The 10,644-nt window shown below is 37.7% G+C and overlaps 1 long non-coding RNA gene across 1 annotated transcript; it reads right to left on the bottom strand.

Annotated features, from left to right (window-relative positions):
* Positions 1-222: 222 nt before the first annotated feature.
* LOC138064252 (uncharacterized) lies at positions 223-3,282 on the bottom strand. Its single transcript, XR_011137527.1, has 3 exons — positions 3,204-3,282; positions 693-743; positions 223-269 (listed from the first exon to the last, which is right to left on the bottom strand). It is a non-coding gene; the product is annotated as an uncharacterized lncRNA (long non-coding RNA).
* Positions 3,283-10,644: the final 7,362 nt, after the last annotated feature.

Raw genomic sequence — 10,644 nt, 5'->3', positions numbered from 1 at the left:
CGACTACTCCATTGGCTTCAAGGAGCCAGAGGATTCAGAAGGGAAGGAACAGGGCTCTGTGCAGAGGCCAGTGCTGGAATAGACGGTAACGTGGAAAACCAGAAAGTTATCGCCTCCTCATTCCTACGTTGTCAGTTGAACATCTATGATTAGATGTAAACCATGTTACTTACCTAAAAGGTTGAGATAGCCCATTTGTTCACTTTAGATCCAGCTGTTCTCAATTTCTCCAGTGCTCAGGGGTGGCCAGAAATAATTTTTTTTAACCCCTAATGGGAGGAGAGCACAAGTCGTAAACTTGAAAACTAAGGGTTTTGTAAATTTGGAATTCTCCTTTCAGGTTAATCCCTATTTATTTATTTATTTATTTATTTATTTTTAAGTAGGAGACATGATCCAAAACCTACTTACTCAAGGAAAATTAGCTAGATCTTTTAACAATATTTTGACTGTGTTTCTTATCAAGTAAAAAATTGTGTTCAATTTACATTTTGACATCTTTGCTTATGTTACGCCTAAGGACTGAGTTTCCTGAGTTTTGTTTTTCAAACGTATACCAGCTCTATCACTTTAAAGAGTCTAAGATATCACATTGAATACCACATTTCAGTATCAGGAAAACATCAATTAACATGTCTGAAAAAGATACCAGCAAAATCCATTACAGCATCCTGCAAAACCAGAATAATTACCTGAAAATGGGCCTGCTTTTTCTTGCTTTTAACGGCGTTCTGGAACTCTAACTAGAAGAAAGTATGACAAGATGTTAGAAAAGTGTTAGAAAATAAATTTTCTAAAATGAATCTTTTTAAAATATTAGTAAGAACATGGTGAAAGTCTTTACACTGACCTACAGCTTCACACATTTCTTACTTACGTTTTGTCCTATACCTAAATTTTTAATTGTCTTGCAGATGAGGAAATACTGACTTATTTTCACTGGATAGCATTAAAAGTGCAATTCAGCTGCTCAGACTAAGGAAAGATTTCTGAAAGTTCACTTCCCTTGGATGACACAAATCCTACATTTAAAGTAGGTTTCCAAGGGTCTATAAGAGATTGGGCAAAATTACAGGAAAGAGAAGTTTATGCAGAGCTTTCAGGCTTCTTCGCTATCTACTTCCAGTACTACAGTCATGCAGATTCTTGCTTAAGTAGACCACAATAAAGTCTGCTGTCAGTAGTAGCTTTACATGTACAATTTATTCCCTTTGCAACCAGAAAACCCGTACTCTCTAGTAACCAGAAAAGCTATTTAAACACAAATGAGAGTGATTATTCTGAATTTAGTTCATGGTTTTGTTTGTTTTTGTTTGTTTTTTTTTCAGGGCTCAGTTTGGGCCTGTGCTGTGTGAGAAGACTATTCTATTGTCTCTTCTCCAGACAATAGACTTGCAGAAAAATGAAAGACACAAAGAAAGAGAATGAATTAAGATGTTATTTAATTAATAGCTGATCTTCTGTAATCTTTTTAAGTGAGTTCTGCAGGCAATGATGCTTGACATATCTACTCTGTACATGCTGTATAAATAGCAGAATTGAGATCGAAAGCTCTTTACAAACTATTTCCTTCACATCAAGTTCTGGTCCCTGGATTTAGATTCTGGATTCAGGGCTATGTAAATACTGTCATACTTCATGGTGAAACTCTTATTTCCATGGGGAAAACAAATTGACATATAAACATATGAACACATATCAATGTGAATCTCTAAACATTTTGTACTTTTGTGTTTCCTTCAGATAACTGAACATCACGACTTTTCTCTTTTTTCCCTTTAAAAGCACTGTTAAGTCAAGCAGAAGAACAGTCTGAACCCAAGAACACTTTCCAAAGCTTAATCAGCAGAACTGCAGAAATATACATATGATTATTCAGGAAAATATCTTCAATATTGCACAAATGAGAACTAAAATCAACAGCCAGATGACTTTTTCATGCCTATATGCATATGCTGGTTTTGATGAAAACTTCAGTGATGAAATTTCCAGACAAAGAAGAGAACAAGATCCTGGACCAGTCAGATGGAACCTGCTTGCTGGAAGAGGAGGGACATTGAAATTTCTGAGCTGATGAAGGGACTTGAAACTGGTTCTTCCAAATCATGGTGCAAAGCAGAGTAACTGAGGTATTCTCCTGGACTTTGCATGTCTTTCTGTCTCCACTAGAACTAAAACCAGTTTGAAACCTCTCTCTGGTGATGTTACCTTGGGCTCCTGTATCTTTCATACTTACAGACATCTCTCAGACTACACCTGATCTTTTTTTCTCTAAGACTCACTAATAGACCTATCCTTTGGGTCTTCTATCTCTTTCTTACAGACCTCCTTTTAGAAAAGTTCTTCCCTCCAAGTTCACCAGGGGATTCAACTGCAGCAACATTCCTTCCCTACCAGGGACTTGTAAGATACTACAGCAACAACTTCTGGTTAGAGAGTGCTGTTATCAAGCTGATTTGTTCCATGACTGATTTACTCCTCCTAACTTTGTGTAACTTAAATCAAAACAGTCCAGTAAAAATGCACACAAACATAATGCTAATATACATATAATTCATCCTTTCCATTCTTCACAGCCCAATAGTACATTTGATATCTTACATGATGCATAACAGTAAGTTCTTTATTGCCTTTCTGCTTGTTTTTGCTTAAAATATTTGTTTCTCCCCTTCAACTAGTTATAGTTTAAATCTTTCACTGAGTAACTGAAGTGACTGCCATTGCCAATTTATTTTTACAGTAGTTTTAATGATCCTAAAATGACAGGAAAGCAAAGAAATCAGTATATGCTTATGGTATAGATGTGGGGGATACAGCAGACAAGCTGGAGGCATGCTACTGCGCTGCTTTGCACAAAGTCCTATTATAGAGTGAATAGATTATTCCTATGGTTAAGGCTAAAATGTGTTTCCTAACTATTCAATAATGCTGCATTGTGGACTGTGGTTATCCTCCCTTGAAGACAAACAGCTTCTCAGTCACTTTATGCACTGCAAGCATTCCAGCCCTGAGCCCATACCAATTACAAGGAGAGCAGAATAACCTCCTCTCTCTCATACGTGCTGCTTTTATTTAAAAAGTCATTCCAAGTGGAATAACGCCAGCATTTCTACCCTGAGGACTTCTTCAGTGCATTCACAGATGTCTGGCAGAGATTACAAACTTATGCATTGGCTTGCTCACCAGTTTGAGGCCATACTCACCACAACGCCCAGCAGCGGAGTGGCCAACTGACATCATCACCAAGGCCCCTTATTAATGTGAGACGTACATGAGTTCCTCTGAACACTGGGAACGCCAGCATCGTATGTCAGACTTGTGTTAAACTGAATCAGAAAAAACAGCGAAAAATGCACACCCATTAATCGTTTGGTGGAAACTCTTGTATTCAACCTCACTAAACAGAATAAGATTTACAGGTCCTGTCAGCAGCCCTCCGAAGCTTAAATGTCCTCATCAGCTGGCAACAGCTCTGCCCCCAGCAAGCTCTCAACTGCATAGGAAGAGCGTGGGAGGAAAATTAGTGTAGCTGCTGACCCACTGCTCTACTCCTCCATGGAAAAGGAGAAAATTCCCACATGCTTGCATGAATCAGAAGGTACCTTCTCTTCTGAAACTGATGGGAATGTAAAGCAGAGGCTTGCCCCACTCATATGCCTTTTAAGTTGTTTCATCTTACACATCAGTCTTCCTCAGTTCTCACTTAGTAACTGTCATCTGCAAGACAGTTATTAACTCTTGCTAGTTATAGGTGGGGAGCCAAATCTCTCTCTTTCCAGAAACCTGAAGATACTTTGCTGGCCTGCTTTGTTCTTCCTGCTCATCCCGGCCAGATGAGAAGGACACACACTGGGCAGCGGGTGGAACATGAATGAATGGCTACAAATGCCCTCTCATTCATGAAAATCTGTACCTGCTGCTGGCCAGCTGGGCAGTAACTGCAAGGACCTCCCTCTGCTTTCTGCTGCTCCAATTTTTCCTCTAAATCCAGCTGACTTTCTCCTAGCATTTCTGCCTAAGGCCAAGGAGTAGCATCAGTCTGCAAGAGTTAATGTCTTCATTTCCAGGGAGAAATTTGAACAGGTGCTGAGAACTTTCCTCCTGAATTAGAAGAACTGTTCCTGAATTAAGAAGTGGTGGTGCAATGCTTCTAAATGCATTAAAACACACCCCGAGGGCAAGGAGAGGTTACATGAGTTAAAATTGAGTATTCTTGAGATAATTAAAGCCCACATGTCAGAAATCTGAATTATGCTCCCATTTGACTCTAAACAGATTCCACTGGTTAAATGAGTATTAAACCATTAGCTTAGGATCAGGTCCATTGACTTCAGTGGGTGTTGCACCCTGACATATGACAGCAAGGAGAAGATAAACTTATGGAACACCAAAAAAAGCAAACTAAGTACAAATTAATATCTCCATAATCTTTTAAGTATGTAAATTCAATTGCACAAATGTTTAAACTATGCTTATTCTGTATATTAAATGGTGCTGGCAGTATATACATCATTTGCGTTTCAGCATTTGAGAGGGGAGAGTGTTGAACTGTAATAAAGGAACATATGTTCTGTAATAAGTATGTGAGTTGTATGATAACAAATACATAAATTATAATACATAAAAACAGTTTTAAATATCCTCCATTTAGTGTGTGACATTTTATGGATGATAATGGAATTGATATGCATTCTAAAATTATACATTCAAAACTACTTGCATTTTCCTCTTAAAACTTATACTCAGGCCTGAGCAATTTCTTCTCTCTCTCTTGCTCTCTCTCTCTTTTTTTTTTATTTTTATTTTTTAAGTTCACTAACTAGCCCTGCAGATTCTTTTTCTCTCGTATCTTTCATGGGAACTTTATTCATATCAACTCCTTTCTTTTTTAAGTGACATGCATATTTATTTAGCAGTTGTCAAGACTGTCTACCTTGCCCGTTCCACTGACCAGATCAGACAGTTTCCTCCACCATCTTTTCAAAAGTAGCAGTTAAAACTTCATGCCTCTGTATTTCAGGTTTTTCATATTGTAATTATACTCCTGTGGCACTTAGAAAATCATCCTTGTCATCTCTACTCTTCCATTAACATCAACCTGTAACCCAATTTGCCAGTTTGCGCCACAAATATTTCTGTTTTTCTCTGTGCAATTTACCCACAGAATTCCTTCTACTAGCTGATCTATGAGGCTACTACTATTTGTTCCTTGAAACCGTTACTCCAGAGAGCCCAAAGGAAATTGCCCAAGTAATACTAACTAGGCTGAATAAGAGTTCTAGTTCAAGAATTAACCTGATTCAGACCGTCAGTCTGTGCACATTATTGGTTTATGCACTTGGCTTATCCTTTTCCCTTCCTTTTTCTTTTTCTTTTTCTTTTTTCTTTTTATTTTTGTTATACCGATTTGTTGCGCAACGTCTCAAATTATTTTGAAAGAAAAGGTTTTTATCGCATGAAGGAAAGGAAGAGCAAAGAGTTGAATCTAACTTAGCTGTGGTGAGGTCAAGGAAAAATCTGGAAGGAGTTACCATTCTATATAAAGCCCCCGTCCTTGTGAGCAATTAAAACATTAACTAACATCAATAGAGCCAGACACTGAACATATTAGTTGAGTGTTAATAGAAGCAAACGTCTGACGTATGTATAGTCCTCTGGGTACTGGTACACAAGACTGAGTTCAGTGAAAACAAAAATGATTTGTATTATCAGAATATTCGCTCACCTCTGGATATTTTTTCAGCTCCTTTACTTTCATGGGTAAATTCATCAATGCATGATAGTGTTGAATATGATGATGAATTGTTTTTGTCCTTTTTTTTAATGAAACAAATAATATAGAAATCAGTCGATGCTGTGTTTGCATAACTTTCTGACTCATTTATTTGGTGCCAGTAATTCTCTGTTACAAAAATTAAAAAGAAACAAAGATCACTTACTGTAACTTTGTCTCATGAAGCGTTTGTTCCTCATTGTCTGTGTTTCTAATTACAGCTCTGATTGGCTACATACATACAATAACAACAGCTGCGATTGGCTGTACATTTTCAGGGTTCTGCATTATTATCTTTTAAATTTGCATAATCACGCATAATCTTAATAAGTCCATACTTTCAAGGCAAGTGGAACTGGATGTCCAATTATCTACAAGAGACAGATTTGTAATTTAATGCAATCTGAAATACAGAATACATGTATATAGTTTTTTTAAATCGCATAGCAAACATGTTGCAATCTACAAGATGCCTCTTAAGAATTCTCACCAAGTGTGTCTGAGATTTGAATAGAAGCCACTGAAGGTTATGGGTCATAACCCTTCAGATATCTACTCTCAAAGCCCTGTAAGCTGGCTTCCGAATCCACTTTGACTATTACCTCGGAGGCCACATATTTTTGAGGAAATGTTGAGAAAATGCGCGCAGTAAGGGGTGTATCCTTCAGTTTTCTATTTCTTCCCACAAAGACTCAATTTAATTCCCTTGAGTTCCCTTGAGGTCTTCTGTTCTGACAGCAACACTGACCCAATACACCCGGAGGAGCACTCAGGGGCTTTTATACTGACTGCTTCATTCTTTGTAGAAGTATATAAATTGTTATCAAATATACTCATTATGTGGGGGGAATGATTTACTTTAAATGAAATGCAGAACTTCTTAAGAGGCTTTAGTGTGCATCTTGCAGGAGGGCTTTCACTCAGAATTAAATCTAGGTAGGACATAGTAAATTGCATTTTCTTTCTAGTCCGCCTCTGAAACTAATAACATGGTTTTAAACGTTAGTGGATGATACTAATTAACACAATGGAAGTAAAAACAGACAAACTGCCTGGTGCTATTATTTCTTGTTCACAACTTTTTATTCTAACTGTGCTCAAACGTTGTCTCAGGGACCACAGTTTGTCTGTGCTAGGTACCATAATGGCACATATGAGAGTCTAGTTCAAGACCTGGGAGAGCAGGTGCTCTATGTGCTCTGGTGAGCTTTTGCATCATTCGCACTGTATTCTCCTGTGTAAGTCAGTTTGCCAGGTGTTTTTCATATATTACTAAGGCCAGCTGCAATAAAACACGTAGCTATAGCTCAGTGGGACTGCTGATGCGGTCATCGGAACTACTTGTAAGCTAAATGGTTCATGAGTAAACACCTTAAACACCTCAAAATCTGCTTTTTGTTTTTATGCTTCATTCCACTTGTTTATTTACATTTGTGAATTGTGTACTCACCAGTTAGTTCTCCAAAGAGAACTAACCAAACCTCAACGATGCTGAAGCAGAGCAGAGAACAGAGGTACCACCGAAGTTTTCAGTTTCTTAGTGGTCATACAGCAGTTTAACAGACCTTTAATCTCTAGATAAATCTAGCTAACTGTCAGAAATACTCACCAGTTTGTGGCTCTTTCAACAGAGAGTGTTTCAAGGTTCTCTGCAGTTCATCTCTCTCGAAGTGCGATTTGCTCATGAGAGAGTCAATTGTTTGAAGAACATTAACAATTTCAACCTGATTGCAGTTCATTCTTACTGTCTTGTGACCTGCAATGGCATTTTAAAGCAGAATCTCCTGAATAATCATCTCTTTCTCTTGTTTGGTTTGTGTAAGCAATTAGGCAGGAAACACAATTGAAATTCATAGGAAAGTGTAAGTTACTCAAATAATTGTGATTTTTTTCTATTGTTTTATTAAAGTCCCACTATAGATGTTAATAGATAGGTGTATTTCAGAAAACTTTATTTTAACGTATGTCCCGTAAAAAAAGCAGAATTTGGAACCTGAGTTAAGATTTACATTATTTTGGTAATAACTACTTCCTTGTATTCCATAACATATCATTATTTCAATTGCCATTTTGATAACAATCAATTAAATACAAGTGTATTTGTTCATTCTTTAAGTTTTTCTTAGCAGGCAATCAGACAAATAAGAAAAGTTATCTATCTCCTTAGGATGTCCTTTTGCCTTCAGATATATCACTAAAAATAGAGGACATATATTTCCAAAAGACGACAAAAATACATTTGGAAGCTTAATCAATGGTGTTTCAAGACAATCTATTGTAAGTCCAATTTTTGAAGTGTATTTGAACCCCATGTGAATTTTGCAGGAACTCACTGACATTAGGATACGGTCCTAATGATCGTAATCTGAAACGCATAAGAAACACTGAATTCTGACAGAGATGGTGCATTCAAAGTGTATCAATAAAAAGAAGCTGAGTTGTTTCTACAGTATGTTAAAGTCGCTCAGATATATCCTAAACTGTGTGAATACGAAGCTGGTCATCTCACTGTAATACAGCAATATCTTGTCTTGCAAGCAAAGCAAAAGCTCCTGCATGATGGGGCTAGGATCAAACCAAATTCGCAGAATTTTGGAGGTATTTTTGGAGAATTTTTGGCATTTTGGAGGTTCTCATATGCACCAGAGCAAATGAAACAATGAAAGCTTAGCAAGGGGTCTGAAAGTCTTTCCAGTTTTAACAGCTTTTGTTAACAGCACCATTTCATATTGAGCTGCCTCACAAGTCGATACTACCTCACAGACAGGCTTTCCCTTCTTTCCTGAATAAGGAAGGCGAAACATATTGCTTACCATATGTGTGGGGCCCAGGATCTTCCCTAACTACAAAGCTTAAGCAAAAGCTTTTTAACATTAATTAAAAATATTATTAACAGATAGCCATTTTATGCACCAGGAACAGAACTTTAAAGAGGTATTTTCAAGGGATGTTTTTGTATTCCTGGTTATCAACATCTCCCTAATAAAATGATCCAAAACCCTAACTCCACAAAAGTTTCCTTTACTGTGCCAGATTTGGGTCTAAAAATAGTGCCCCATGAGAAATATTTCAAAGTAGGTACTACAATACATCATTTTTCACATCTCAAAAATGATAGCTTTTCTAGCAGCCCAAGGAAAAAAAGATGGTTAAGACTAGGACTGAAAATGTTAAATCTGGAGAAGAAAAAGGAAAACAAATTCTATTACAAGTACTGCATTTATTCTTCAAACCAACATAATTGTTTAAAATTACAGCTGTTGATAGGATTGCCATTTTCTGTATATTTGGATAGCTGTATATATGGATATATAGCTACAATCATTCAGCAAAGGGGATTAGAAAAGCACGACTTTCCACAGCTGATTTTCTGATTGAAAATCCAAGTTAAGGTTGCAATGAAAATTGGTGCAATTTTCACTCTCTTTATAAACACACGAACTGTAAAAGACCGACAAACACAGTCTTACTGAATAGTCAGGTAGTGGAATATTGAGGATGTCAAAAAGCAAAAGAGACCTCCACAGTTTTCGTGTCAGTGACACTGTTAAGTGACAAAAAGGCAATTTTTACACTAACCTTCTTCATGCTTTTTGATGCTTTCTGCTACTCGCTTTCTACATGACACCTCTTGCATCTTCTCTCTTCGCCTTTTTAGCAATTTTGTCTCCTCTGTTGTGCTTGTTACTTTCTTTCTCAGTGTCTGCAGATTTCCATTCCACCTTCTCTGCTGGAGTACAGATAATACGTATTATTTTTACTTAGAGAAGAGCCTATCTGAAAAAAACACTACATTTATATTTGGGGAAACCGCATATATAACAGCCCCTAATTATAAAGCATGATGAAGTAATGAAATTAACAGTGCCGTGACAGGCACAGGAGCAGAAGTATCGTGGGAAGCATTTTGGAGGCTGAGACTTTTCATACTCTCTGGGTGCACGTGCTGCTAACAGAATTTACGTAAATTAACATTCTCCTTAGATGAAAAGAATCTCCACTACCAATTACCGCATACAGATGACGGAGGCAGAGGTCAAGCCTTTCCTCCAGTTTCTTTCACCTACAATGATATAGCACATGTCTTAACGTGCAAAAGTATAACAGCTGTGATGGCTTTCAGCAAAAAAGCAGCAGAAATACTGACGTTACTGTCATCGGTAAAACGGAGCATAAACTCTCTACTAAAGCAAAGGAGAGTGATGCAGAGTAATCTTTTGCCTTTGCTGTGCTGGCATCAGAAAGGAAAGAAATTCGGAGCCGTGGTGGCAGCTGGGCAGCTGGGCTGCATTGCCCTCTCAGAAGGGGCGGCAGCACTCACAGGGCCTGCAAAGACTAGGGGAGAGGACAAACTTCAGCCCTGCATTTAGAAAAACTGCAGCAAGTCCAAATGAAAATACTTTTACCATTTCCAGTTGGCCCCCGGGCTCTTGGGATTACTGTTGTAGAGAGTCCAAAAGAGGCCAGCATAAACCTGCTGAAACCAGGGCAGCTGAAGGAGCCTCCTGGAGTTTTCTGAGGTTCCAGTAATGTGGTTATGTCCCAGAGGCATCAGACACAATTTGTGGAGAGGGCTGAATCCCACCTGCAATTACAGACTATTAGCTTGGGTATATGTTCAAGACTGCATAGCTTAGTCTTGAGCAGAGTTCACACTGACCTCACTGGATGCTAGCTACATATATAAGAGAGAAAATAAATACTTTATGTAATAAATAACTTTAATAATAATAATAACAACTTAAAATTTTCTTAACGTTAATAATCCATTATCATTACATGCAGCATTCCTCAAAGGGAAAGTCTCTTTGGGCTACTGTTAGTCTTGGTCATGTTCCTGTTTCTCCCACCCTCTTCCATTGTTTGTGTAT

This window comes from Struthio camelus, chromosome W, assembly GCF_040807025.1.
Source record: "Struthio camelus isolate bStrCam1 chromosome W, bStrCam1.hap1, whole genome shotgun sequence".
Lineage (NCBI taxonomy): Eukaryota > Metazoa > Chordata > Aves > Struthioniformes > Struthionidae > Struthio > Struthio camelus.
Note: the sequence above shows the minus strand (reverse complement) of the source record. Positions and strands in the feature narration are given on the sequence as shown.